Genomic DNA, 14103 nt, shown 5'->3' on the forward strand with positions numbered 1-14103 from the left:
ATCAGTTCTGGTGTTACTGAGAGATGAGAGATGTGTCATAACTGTCTGGGATTCACAGCCAAAACATATTTAATATTGATAAGGTGAACTGTATCAAATTATTATTAGTATTAAAAGCTCAAAGTTATATTAATTAAGTTGTTAGTGTTTCATGATTACCTAATAATCTGTTTGTGATATTGTAGCGTTTTACATTTGCATTTCATCAAATGGATTGCACTGATTATATGGCACTATAATCAGCATCAATGTGATAAATCAATAAACTTTTTTATTAACTCTCCTCTGCGATGGATTAAAACATATTTTGCAGCATTCACATTTTATGTGAAGCCTCTCTGAGGAAGGAGAATATAAATTAGTAATGAAACAACACAAAGACAAAAAAAAGAAAGAAGAAGAAGAAAGGAACCGAGAAGAAACCAGACAAACAACAGACATAAACTCCACTGAGAGTCTGAGACTGGATTGGGTTGGGTATTAGGTTGATTAAAGGATTAGGTTGGGTAAAGCAGATAGAATAAAATAGACTATCAGGACATGCTAATAAGATAGTGACAGATAATATAATAGATATAAATAATATAAGATAGATTAAAAAAAATAGTACTTTCATTGTAGAGGCACCCAGATTATTGTTTGCATCCCTAAAGTCATGTCTAATGAAGTCTGGCAGCCAGATGAATAAACTAGATAGTTTAAAATATAAACACAGGATTACATTCAAGCAATAAAAACACAAGTTTAAAAACAGAAACAGGCAGGAACCCACATACATCATTCTAAGCAGACAAAATGTGATCATGGGAGAAATTCATGGGATTGTTTCCCATATTTAACTAAAGTCTGAAATATTAAAGCCTGCTCTCTGAGGAGAAAATCCCTGCCCTGGGCCTGTGCGATGATGTAGCTGAGAAAATACATTCAGCGGGGTATAAATATTGTACAGTGAGTACATGGAGGGCTTTTTGGCCGATGAATTATTACAAAGTCCAGTGGCTTTATGCCAGCTTCAGAGTATATCTCGCTCAGCTTCACCCTGCAATAAGCTGTGGCTGGGGAATTGTGGTTATAAGCACACCACAAATAACTACCAACGATACCAGGAATCCATCACACTCATCCCACATGTTGTGTGCTTACACTTGAGTGCGCTCAACAGCAGCCAGTTAGAAAAACACACACACACACACACGCAAAGGGAGTAAGAATTGCCTGTGAGGCTTGAGTCAGGGCAAGAAAACTCTTCAAACATGTGTACAATGCAGCCAATACCTTACACGTATTCCAATAACATAATTTTATACTTTTCCTCAGTGAACACATGGACTTGAGTGTGTTTTGGGGCTTTTTTTTTTCCAGGAGACAAGACAGAGTGAAAATGTTTACCACAATATTCACCTCCAGGATGCTTTGATAGATGGTTTATCCCCCAACAGAGTAAACGGCGCCAACTCCTCATGCTCACTCTTAGAAGAGAAAACTGGATGAATGATGATGAGTCTATTCGCTCAACATCAGTAGAGCAAGGTTGCGAAATGAGTCCATCTTTTTTTTTTTTTTTTTTTTTTTTTTTCTTCTGCTAAATCACTTTTCATTTGCGTAAGATAATTATGTAACTCAGCGGAGCATGAAGTTAATGGTTAATACATCTGATTGTACCAACACAATGAGAATAAAAGAAGATCAAAATAAGCATCTAAATGGGTAAGGACTTTTGCTCGACACACTGTATTGTCAAACCAAAGAAATGTCGGGCAGGTTGGGTCTTTTGGTGATTAGCAAAAAAGCATAATCCCCAGACTGCTGACATATTTCTTTTGAAAACCGCCTGTCTGAAAAGGACAGATATGCTCTGGAAAATGGATCAAATCTGTTTCATGTCAGATAGCAACTAGCGGTTTCCCAGGGTGAATCTCTACTAAGCCACAAACAGACAGGATTAGAGATTGAAGTACTGGCCATAGTAGATCAGTAAAATACAAAAAAAAAGGACAATATTAAATGATTAGTGACAACCTATGATAACCTCCAAATTAACTACTTAAATGCAGTACATTCTTCTACAGTGTGTGCTCTGTGACTTTGAATCAGCAGAGTTATTCAGGGGATGTGTTGTGTGTCCAATTGTACAGCCTTCCCCCAATTTGCTGCAATAAAACCGCTAATTCTTTAACAGTATGTTGCTATTGTGATTATGAGGAAACAAGCATAGAAAATTAATTTTATTTTCCCCGCAAAGGAGGAATAATTTTGCAGCTGCCGCGTGTGTTTAATGAAATGCACGGATTTGTCTCAAGGCACTATGTATGAGGTATTTAAGTCTGGTGCATATTTCATGACCGTTAACGGCACACCGGCGGCTCATTAGTCGTGTGACAGGTAATGTTTCTGGTGCCTTTTGAAATATATAATCTCACTCTCAAGCACACAATTGCGAGTGCATGTGCATGCAGGCATACACAAAAAAGAACACACGCTAATGGAGCAAAAGTAGCATTCGTTATTGCTACTGGACATGATTAATTACATCGTTTCTCATTTCATATCTTAGCGCAAACATTTATGACAAATGTTATCATGGTAGAAGCAAGCGTTATGATCCATCCAATTAAAACCTGTGCATACTTACTGATTACAATCCTCAAAAAGGAATGAAAGAGTACATCTCCTTTAGTTTAAGGGAACTTTAAAGGCCGGGCTGTTTCTGCAGTATGAACTGTCAAATTATAGCAGCCTCAGATTTATTTAATTTATCTCACTTACTGTATTTTTCAGCCCTATGTGGTGCAATGTCAACTTTCACTCTGTTTAATATAGCCACAAGATGGTGCTGTGCATCACCATTTGCCCTCCAAGAGTCGACTAAATGACTCCCTGTGAGGCAGTGTGATTCACCTCTGTCATTTTAGTGATTGGCTTCCATTCGCTACGGTTTGCTGTAGTCTCATGAATTTGATGCTATATACCAAGGGACTCTTGCTTGATTTTTACTCCTGACACAAAGTTTCTACTCTTGCTCAAAAAACTGCAGGTCGACATAACATCATCTAAGAATACATATACATGTGTAAATTTAACTAATTTAACAAACGAGACATTTCATTAATTTAAGACTGTGGATTTTATTTACATTCATTTCAAAATACTCCGGTCAATTTCTTAACCCTGTATACAGAACTGTATAATGAAAAAGATAAACGCTTATTTTCTCTTGAGACCAAAAAGTCTTAAAAAAACGACATGTATAACAACCATTCAGAGTAAATTATCTGTTTGTATTCCACTGTTCAAGTTTTAGATATGTGTATAAAGCTTACTCAATTACAGTCAATCACAGTTACTGAATGGAAATACATGTATTCATATACTCTATGCAAGGGGAGTTGTGGTGAAGATATAGTATTTATTGAAATTACAATAAAATCCAGTAGATGGCAGTCTGTCAATACAGAATCTTTCGACCCACGTCCTCCACACTCCCACAGTTCTTCTATTAGGTGTGACTCGTCATCAGGAGAGGTCCCTTACTTGCGACGTCTTCCCTGCGCAGTATGACGGGTGAACGCAAAGTGACAGCACAAATTAACTTTTATTGCTGCCGTAATGAAGTACACAAGCTATTTGGATGTGGAATAAAAAAGAAAAAAAAAAAGAGCACATGGATTAATGCCTGCATGAGGAACTCACCGCTCACACACACACACACACCTCTGCAGTGTTTTCCTCTTCATCATGTTCCCCCCCCCCTTATATTTCTCCCGCTCCATCTCTCACACTCGTACAAAGCCGAATGTCGTCACCACCCACCGTTCGCATACACGCACACGCACGCACACACCTCCTCGCCATCTGTCTGTGCAGCGGCCCGTGTCTCTGGCACTGGGAGCAGTTGGGAGCAAGAGAGTGAAAGAGAAAGTGTCTCTTGGTTCTGTAGTCCTGAATCCCACTTCCTCTCTTCTTTTCTCCTGCTGTGCTGTTGTCTATCAAACGGTCTCACAACATCACGCTGTCTGCCAGTGGGCCCTCCCTACTATCGTAACACCTATACTTGATGCCATTTGGAGAAAAATCAAATTATCTGTTGCTGGAACCTTATGAGCAAAAGAGATGGAGGATATGTGCTCTGCATTTTCTGTGATTTCACTTCACAGTTATGAAAGCTCATTTCAGCTTCGTTCATTAACTACGGGGTGCGCATTTCCTCGCAAATGTTAAAGCCTACAACTCAACAAGAGGAAAAATAAACATGCTTGATTAGCTCATGTATTAGACATTTCAAATTAATGCCGCAGATGGCAGAATTACACTTCCTATTTCTTGAGAGACAAAATTATAAAGTAAAAGAAAGCGGGAGAGAGTGTATTCATGTGCTCTGTCAGAGATAGGAATCTGCACATTGCATTAAGAATTTTATTACTCTCCCTCTCCTGAAGTTGTAAGGATGGTGCATACATTTTTGTGCAGGCTTCTTGATTATATTTACCAGCATGAGTTTGTGCAAAATACCATACATGTGAACTCAAGAATAGCAGTAATGAGTAAAATCCGCAGGAATATAGGTGATTCTCTTTCATCAGGACTGTTTTTCCACTGTGCAAGATTTCTTTTTCCTTTCAGTAAATTGTTATAACCATGCAGCTCTACAAAGAGCTTGGTAGGCAGCTTAAGTAATTTGAACATAAATGCATTCCCTCTCTTAGTCTCCATTTAGACAGCAAGCAAAAGTGCCTTCATAATGGTGCTATATTCAACTGGAGTGATAAGAAATGGCAGCTATCAGCAGGAGGTTTGGAAGCCGCATATAACTGTTATTGTGTGTGTATATATAAAAATTGATTTATGTGGCCTATCATTTAACAGGCACAATATGTGGCTGAATATGGGCTAATATAATATTACAGAATAAGTGAGAGGGTTAGGGAAAGGGCCAGGTGCTGCCTCAAGGTGAAGAAAGTATGATCAGAGCCCAAAGACATACTACAAGATACATCATTATTCCATAAAATACACTATATTTCAACATTTACAGCACTGTGAGACTGTCTGGTTATGGCATATGCAGAGGGAATAAAATATACTATATTTTATTTTAAACTAAATATCAGGGTACTGTCAATTTGAAAAAATAAAGAAACTTATACAAATATATGGCAGGAATAAGGGACTGTATCTGTATGAAAATTACTGGGGTGGGGGGTGACTCTTAAAAAAAAAAAAAAAAAAAAATAGAAATGACCTCCAACACCCTCCCCCAACATGTCAAAAATAAGTACTGACAGTGTATCCTAATTGAACCATAATATCTTCACTGAAAGATAATCTTGCATTTAAAATGATGGCATTATGGCAGACATAAACAATGGTAGGTATTCTAGTCACTATATCTTTAATAAAGAGCACTAAGCAAACAGTTATTACAGACACCTAATAAGTGAAATACTTTATGGGTTAACCTATTATGAAACATTACTTTTCCTTTTTGTGACGGTGGGAACAACTATTACTGGAGATAATGTTTAATCACTTGTATCCAAAAAGATTCTTTGTTAAATTGACAAATCGGCCCTAAAAGCTACCAGTTGATTATGATGGGCAAATAAGGACAGGGCTGCTGTGCAAATCTAAAAGCCATTGCACATCATCATTTATCAGTCTCTCCAGGATTTGACTTTTTTTGTGATTATTGTGGCCAAAAATGCTTCAGTTTGTAGTGGCATTTTTCAAAAATTGCTTTTTTTTTTGCTGTAAAATTGCAGGAATTGAGGAAAATTGCAAGCAAAGGAAGATAACTTTTCTTTGATTTTTTTTTTAAACTACTACCTATGGAGAGTCATATGTAATCACTTCCTTCAATAAAAAGCATACCGCATACCACAGAAACAACTATATTTCAGTGCTAATTAATAAAAATTAGCACTGAAATGATTAATTAATTTTATTTTATGAACATGAGAACCAAATACTGTACTTGAGTTCCTTTCATGATATATTAAATGAACTTTCACCTCAACATTAGCACCAAATAAAATCAGTCAATAAAGCTATTAAATCTATTGAATCAATTTACATATTACAAATATAGTTTCATTTCCAAAGTGCTCATTTTTATGTGTGAGGTAGGTTATGTCTGTCTTTGCTGTCTTAACAACACATCACCTTGTATTCTTCTGACTAACTTAATGCAAACCTCATTTGGGAACATTTGGGACATATGTTTTATATTATGTCTATGGCAGTAATTTTTGTTGGCAGGTGAGATTTGTCCATCTTCCACCTGAATGCGCACCTGAATCTTCGCTGAATGCGCACCGCAATGACATGAGTTACCATGACACCAAATAAGACAACTGGTCCAATCACATGCAGTCTGTTGATCTGGCCATTTCATGTGGAAAAGTTGCGGTCATTTGACAAAACTGCGAGCTCTCTTAAACGTTTCGCAGATTTCTTGAATTAATTACTGCGATCGCAAAATCACACTTTCCTGGAGGGAATGATTTATAACTATGTGATCATCTTTTTTTCTACAATAAATCTTGCAAGGGAAGGCTGAGTTGAAATACAAATATGGGTTGAGAAAATAAAAAACCCTCCCTTACACTCTCCAGCAAAAACAAATACATAAATCTCATTTTGACCTCCTTCCACCCCAATAATTTTCATACAGTCCCTAATCAAAAAATGCTTGAACCTAAAAGATGCATGCATTCATCTATACTACACTGCATCCTAAATCACACAGTAGATACGTGTTTTTATACACATTTAACCACAGAAATAAATCTAAATTAATGTTTGAGACCCTTTTAAGGGCTTCATATGGAGTCTTGTATACAAATCATAGATCTGAAAAACTACTTTTCTGTTATGAATATCGGTCTCTCACCCCATTAAATGCAGTAGGGTGAAATAGGCTTGGCGGTAGCAAACAGCCTAATGTTTACCTCTTGGCGCAGAGCTGGTGCCATGTCCAGACTTGTAAATCAGGCCCATTGAGGTAGCATAATGCTGATGATTATGACAGCCAGTCGCATGGGAGTGATAGAGGGACATTGAGTTATGGGTTTGGGGAGGATGCCCAGAACTGAAGAGTCTCACAAATGGAGAAGCACTTTCACCAAAACACAAGTCCCCAGATGGGGACTAATGCTGCAGTTGGCGGCTGTGCCACCCAAATGAGTGCACATTAGCTGCTCAAAACCCACAGAATAGTGAAGTATGTTTGTTTTTTTTTTTATTTCACAGTTTTGCTGCTTCTCTCTATTACTGCTAGATAATTTTTTTTTTTTTTAAAAAAAACACAGACTGCATTAAAGGGCAAGACACAGCCAAAGTATTTTGAAAGTGTTTTGTGTTGCACTGGCATGCAGTGCATCACTTAACTAGATGACTTCATGATGATGGGAAATGCATTTTCATTCACTGTATTACTAAAGAATGTACTGTTTGCATTCTGCTTTATTCATTCCCCTTTGCGGATGAACGATCATTCATTCACATTGATCGTCAGCCATGATAATATAATCAGGCGTAAAGCCTGACAAGGCTGGCCGGTCCGATAGATCAGAGCTGCTGACAGCAGAGCTATGCACAGGTCATAAACCCTCACCTTCCCTGTTTGACCCCACATCAATTTGGCTCTTTCCAATATGAATGCAAATAACAATGCATTTTTGGTGACATGTTTATGGTTATCTCTGTATCTTCCATCGCTCCGCCTGCTGACCCTAAATGTGCTGATGTTACGGAGCTAATGGGATTCAACAAGCTAACCTATTTCTCACCAGTGGTCAGCTCCAAAACAACCCCCCCCCTCCCCCCTCCAACAACACCTCAAAACGTAAACACAAGCATCCGCACATGCCCTCTCTTGCACACACACACACACATGTATGCACACCTACATGTCCTCTACCCCAGTCACTTGTGTATGCATTGAGCTGATAAGTACTGCGGTTCATTTTCCCCATGGCAAAGCACAGTAAAAAACTGGGGAGTAATAATTGCTTTGGGGGGGCGAGACGATGATGGCTAAATATGCTTGATTGCCTCCTAAGCTTTGGTGCTGTGTAATGAAATATGGCTGCTGCAGACAGGGGCTCCCGTGCGATAGCTTTCTTGTCACTTTCTCACAAATCCGGCCTAATTGAATATTCCTCACCACATCAAAACGGCAGGCGCCCTAATATTCCTCTGTTCTACAATTTAATTTGTGGATTCATTAGCATGAACAGGGTGTATAGGGAGAACCCAGATAACACGGAACTCAGCAAAACACACTGTTGATGAAGTCAGGTTAAACCATATCCTCACCTGGATAAGTATGTCCCCCTGTCATTTACACGTTAGGACCCCAGAGCTCTAAAGAAGTGATTTAATATTAACGTCCGTGAAGACCCTTTAATGCAACTAAATATCATCGGTTTCTGTTTTACATAGAAATCAGCCAACTACATTCACACAGAAAATGGACTCTGAATTAACAGGAATGAGAAGTTCTGGGCAGAGACTACTGTAATCATGACATTCATAATCATCATCGCTAATCATCTCATTCCACTGCCACAAAGCCCCTACAATAACGTTTTAAAAGATAATGAGTCAAATTAAAGCTCACACAGTGTAGCAAAAAAAAAATTAAATAAATAAATAAAAATAAAAATAAACATGTTTATCCCCCCAACGCCTTTTTGGTGTAACCACCCAAAGCACATTTCTCCCTCTTGGTTAAATAAGTAGCTAATCATTTACAAGAATATTAGTCCACAGGCTTATATGGGCACAGCAGCATCTGCTAATGCATTTTAGCAAGAATATAGCCTGAGAAAATCTTCCCAGTACATTAAATGCAAGACAGTGTTTTATTTTTTTTGTTGTTTTTTTTTTCTCTTTTGCTTGCAGAATAACTCACGAGCCTAATTTGTTGTGCTACTTAAAGGAAAATGTAATTACACTTGTTTTCATTATCATTCACAAAGCCAATCGATAACTGTGGTTAAGTCATTCTCTGCTGCACATGCAATTTTCTGTTCCTTCAACTAGAATTTGGTTGCAAAACAAGTATTCTGTACTTAACAGTTTTTAATAAAATAACTAATTAGTTCTTTTTTTATTGCAAAGACAGTAAAAGTAATTTTTGCTTTACGTTTATTGAGCATTCCTTGATGTTAAGAGATAGTTACACGCGGGGTGATAAATGCATAGAATTGTGCAGATGCTCAGTCTATACTCCGCATACGAAGACTGAATAAGCTATTCATCCTGCTCCTGTCTGTCTTTCTCATTTATGCAGTTCTCTTTCCTGAGACGTCAACCACAGGATGAGGCCTGCGGCAGGTAAGAATCTGAAAAGAATAGCTGATGAGCTGAGAACAGGACCTGTTCTGACCTCTGTTTTGCATCATTTCCCATTTGCTTAAATTTCGTACGACACATCAAGGGTGCTGGTTTTCACATTTATCACCAAAGAGTTCGCGCTGATCATCTGTCCGAGTATCTGTCTTTGTTTAAAAGAGGAACTGCCTGTTTTGAGTGTTGAGACAGGCCAGAGAATATGTCAAGCGATATCAAATTCAGCGCTAAGCTGAATCTCGACTCCAGCTGGACCCCCTCACCCCCCCCCCCCCCCCCCCCCCCTCCATCTCCTGACCTGTGACAGGGCGGGGGAAACAGACTATATCTGGCAACCTAAACCTTTTTAAAGTGACTGAGAGAGTGAGGGAGACTGACTGGCACTGATGGGACCAGACTAGGACTGTGTGATGCTGTGCTGCACTGCGCCCAGGCCTCACAAGCCTGATTGATAGAGTGTGATGAGACTGTCACTGAGCAAGGAGAGCAGCAGAGAGATAGGCTAGATGGAGGGAGGAAAGTGGGCTGACCAGGCTAGAGAGATAGAGAGAAATAAATTTGAGAACATGTGAAGGATGAAGTGGGGGAATGAAGTGGCTGGATGGAATGTGTTTCGGACATATGAAGGATGGGGAGATGGAGGGGGCAGGGGGTAAGGCATGGAAAGGTGAGTCAGATACCGGAGGTCTGAAGGGCTCAACTTATATGCAAGGGAAGTTTGGTATAGACAGATTCAATTCACATTATATCTTTGAGAAATGCACCATGAAATCTACAAAAATATAAAATTCGTGGTGTATTCAAAACACACATTCTGAAGCAAACACATAACAAATTAAGTCACACAATGTCTCATGTACCATTCAAATGCCACAGAGAAGAGCCATGAAAACAGCTTGTTTTGGTTTAGATTTGTCTGTCTCTGACCTTCCTACCTTCATGAAGCCCCTGAAGTCCTCAAAATTTAATTTTATTTTTGATAACACGAGTTATGAGATTGAATGAGATTATAAAAAAAATTATAATAAAATTAAACTTTTTCAGGAGTTTGTCTTTGGGGGGCTCTGTATGGCTCCGCCCCAATAAAGAGGAAGTGTATGGAATTTTATTTTTTGCACTTATTGAATTGAAATTGTTCACAAAGTATGAACTATGAAGGCTATTCAGAGTTACAAGGACACATAGCTTTGGCAAATTCCATTCACCAGCATTGTGTCAGTGAAATTTCTATCTTGTGATTACGTCTACTGAGTTTCAGGTAATACACTAATGGCTCACCAACAACATATTATTTGTTTTCCCTGCAATGTCAGCTTTTTAAATATAAAATCTGCTAGCAGCAACTAAAGCATGATCATGTTTTTATGGTCAAATATTGGAAAAAGTCAAAAGTGACTTAAAGTACAAGTTTACTTTATTCACATTCACTGAAACCACAGTCTTTTCCCAGTGAACATAATCAATTACATTTCCTCCAATGTATACTTGTCAAAAACAAATTAGCAGCAAATAAACATAATTTTGAAGAGCTGGAAATGAAATCTAAAAATGACAATTCATATTGATATGCAAATGAGCCAAGATCTTCAGCTTTTGATATACAAAAACACATATTTCCTTTACTGTACGATGTCCATGTGAATGCCATAAATAGTTTATTTGCTTGTTTATCAGACTATGAGCACCTGCTTTGGACACAATATTAGATCTTGTGGACACATGGCATCTTGGCAGTGAATGGAATACAGGCTGAGCTAAAGCCCTGTTCTGGGAATTCCACAGTTAGTGATTTCAGACTCAATAAAGGCACCATGTTTTACTTTTATCCTTGCCTGAGGAAAGAAGGCTGACTCACCAGAACGCCAAAGTTATTATTAGTGCCTCACATGTGCGGAGAAAAGCTATGTGTATTTGCGTGTGTGTGTGTGTGTGTGTGAAAGAGAGAGAGAGAGAAAGAGAGAGAGAGAGAGAGAGGCTGAGCTGCAGCAGCATTCGGTAAGTGCATGCAGGAGCAGCATGAGGAGCTCTTATCTGCCGCCTGCCAAGCCCTGACCAGGGCCCTGACTCCTGCACTCCCTCCCTCTGTCCCTCTCCAGTGGGGCTTCCCACTAGTCTACTATAGGCAAGGCGGCCAGGTAAAATGAGCAATTCCCATTCAGGGACAGGGGCGCCGTGTAGACTCTCCCTGTGAAATGGCTGCTCACTTTGGCAGATCAATGCACTCTCTTTCCCTCTTGCACTGCCACTGAGTGATAGCCAGGGAAAAAAAAAAAAGAAAAGAAGGGGAAAAATGAGTATGGGTAGAGTGAAGGGAGAGGGGGGGTTTGTACGCCTGTTTGTTTGTATACAGTATGTGTGTGTGTCGAGGGGGTAGGGTGTTAGCAGGGCATTTAATGATATTTGCCATGGCTGCTCTGAGTGAGTGCTGTTGGAGGAAAATGGGAGATGCTTTGCATAAACTCAGAAGACATGCAATATTGCTGTTGCCTCTTTGGGAAGTAAAAGTGCCGTTCCCAGTCCCAACGGATATGAGAATATTCAGCCGCTGAACTGGAAATTTTGCCAATATGAATTATATTAGTGGAAATCATATTAAAATGCTTAGTTGTGCCAAAATGAATTCTGTATCTCTACAGGGATGAGACTCATGTGTCAGACATTTATTGCGTAGGCACAGGTTGGACATAAAGGATCAAGTAAAACTATGAGAAAATATGGACATAATCTGAGCTAATTTTAAATGAAATAACTTGTTGAATTCTTTATATATACTGCATATGTACTTTGATTACTGTATGTTCTTGGTAAATGTAATGTAATAAATCTGAATTGTGTTAGGGATGGTGTAAGGCCAGCCAATGATGCTAAAGATAAAATGACAGCATACACACACACACACACACGTACACATATTATATATATATATATATATATATATATATATATATATATATATATGCATGTTCCACATTATTATTAAAGAAAATTCATCTTATATTCCATATTATAGAAGACCCTTCATTATGCTCAAATCCAATCTTTCTAATTTGAATATTGCAGAGGTGCAAGTACACCAGTCTCCTGAGCAACTGTTATCCATTCTTATATGTCTATTATCAAAACCACTGCCATTGAAAATATTAAAAGAAATCTAATGTGAGCATTTTTTCTAAACATTCACACACTCTCTGACCATACCAAGCACATACATGTACCCTGAATTATGTTTGGCTACAGATGACTTCAACAGTGCATTCCCTTGATTGGTTATCGGTTACATCAAGCATGCCTGCCGGCAAGAGATTCATGGTCACATCTATTATTTAAATCTCAAAACTCACCCATAAATCTATCATTCCCATAATTAACTCTCACAAAAATTTTCTGGTTCATTAGATTAATTCATCATGACCTTTAAACAACTTATGTGAACTGCTCATCTGCAACTGCTGCCAAACAAATACATCAGCTTTGTACTTGCTACAGTAACAAAGCTGCTCAAAGGGTTCAACATATTACAGGTTTTATTACTAGTGATCATTGTATTGTAACCTTAATACAGTACAGATACAATACAGACTGTTAATACTGTTGTCTACATCCATGGTTAATAATCTGTACCAAAAGGAAAAGCATCATCCAGATATCAAATAACATTTGTTAATGGGGGTATTAAATTAGGCTGTAAATCAATGTGCAGATTGATTACTGTAAGAGAATTTGCAATATAGAAACCATTAAATAGTGAATACAAGAACCACTTTTCCACTGAAATTACTATTTCTGGTACAAAGACTGCACAAGTCAACATGTCTGTTGCTTCTGGAGCGGTAACTATTTAGCAATCTTGTCAGCAATCTAAGTTGCTAATCTTTGCTTCTAGAAATTCTCTTGGACTACTACCATGTTGAAATCTGAGGACCCAACTTTGTTTCCAAACTACAGGACAATAAACTTTCAGAAAATAATTCTCACTTGTCACCATACTGCACATCTCAATAGTAAATATGTAGACAACTTTAATTTGGTTTTACTCTTTGATAGGTTAAAATGTATCAAGAATCTTCTGTCCCTCTATAGGGGAACCACAACAACCCAAATGTTGATTTGTATTGTATTTAATTCTGAGCTCTCTTGTATTGCTGGTTCCAATTGGATCTATTAATCATTAACGTAAAATCGCATATCTTAATATAAATCTTGACCATCATCTTTCCTCCTCAGCCTATTATTATATTTTTCAAAGCTGGATAAGAAACTACGTATCCACAACAAGACTACGTCCTATTTTCACTGACTTTGACACACATCTTGATGTAGCCATATTCGTACAATCTCTCAATTTGATCTCATATGAACAAGGAATATTTTAATGACTGTTAACTAAAAACTCCCTAAAATTGCCTTCACCTGCAGATCATTTGGTCCATGTTTAGCACACAGAGATCTTCCGTGTTCCTGTAAGCATAGCAAACAGCTGTGCACCTCAGTGGAAGGGTTGATTAAAATTTATAAGGAAATGAAATCACCTTACTCCCTCTTGTAAATCATGAAGGAATGATAGTCTCTGAGCAATCCAAACCACTTCAGATTCATTAAAGACTGCTTGCCAAATCTATGCTGACTTAAAATGGTATACTGAACAAACTGAAAAAGCAATGCCTCCATGAATTAGCAAATGAATTAAGCATCCTGTTTGAACAGGGAAGTACAGAATCACTTGACCTGAGAAATTGTATTCTTTGTACA

General features: G+C 38.1%; 1 protein-coding gene across 39 annotated transcripts in view; it reads left to right on the plus strand.

Annotated features, from left to right (window-relative positions):
* Positions 1-14103, plus strand: part of LOC122973552 (receptor-type tyrosine-protein phosphatase delta-like) — a 370064-nt gene that overhangs the window by 145037 nt on the left and 210924 nt on the right. For all 39 annotated transcript variants that reach the window (XM_044341149.1, XM_044341155.1, XM_044341152.1 and 36 more), the window contains exon 7: positions 9296-9339. The gene's annotated coding sequence lies outside the window, so the exon portion shown is untranslated. The remainder of the gene's footprint in view (positions 1-9295; positions 9340-14103) is intronic.

Source organism: Thunnus albacares, chromosome 22 (assembly GCF_914725855.1).
Source record: "Thunnus albacares chromosome 22, fThuAlb1.1, whole genome shotgun sequence".
NCBI lineage: Eukaryota > Metazoa > Chordata > Actinopteri > Scombriformes > Scombridae > Thunnus > Thunnus albacares.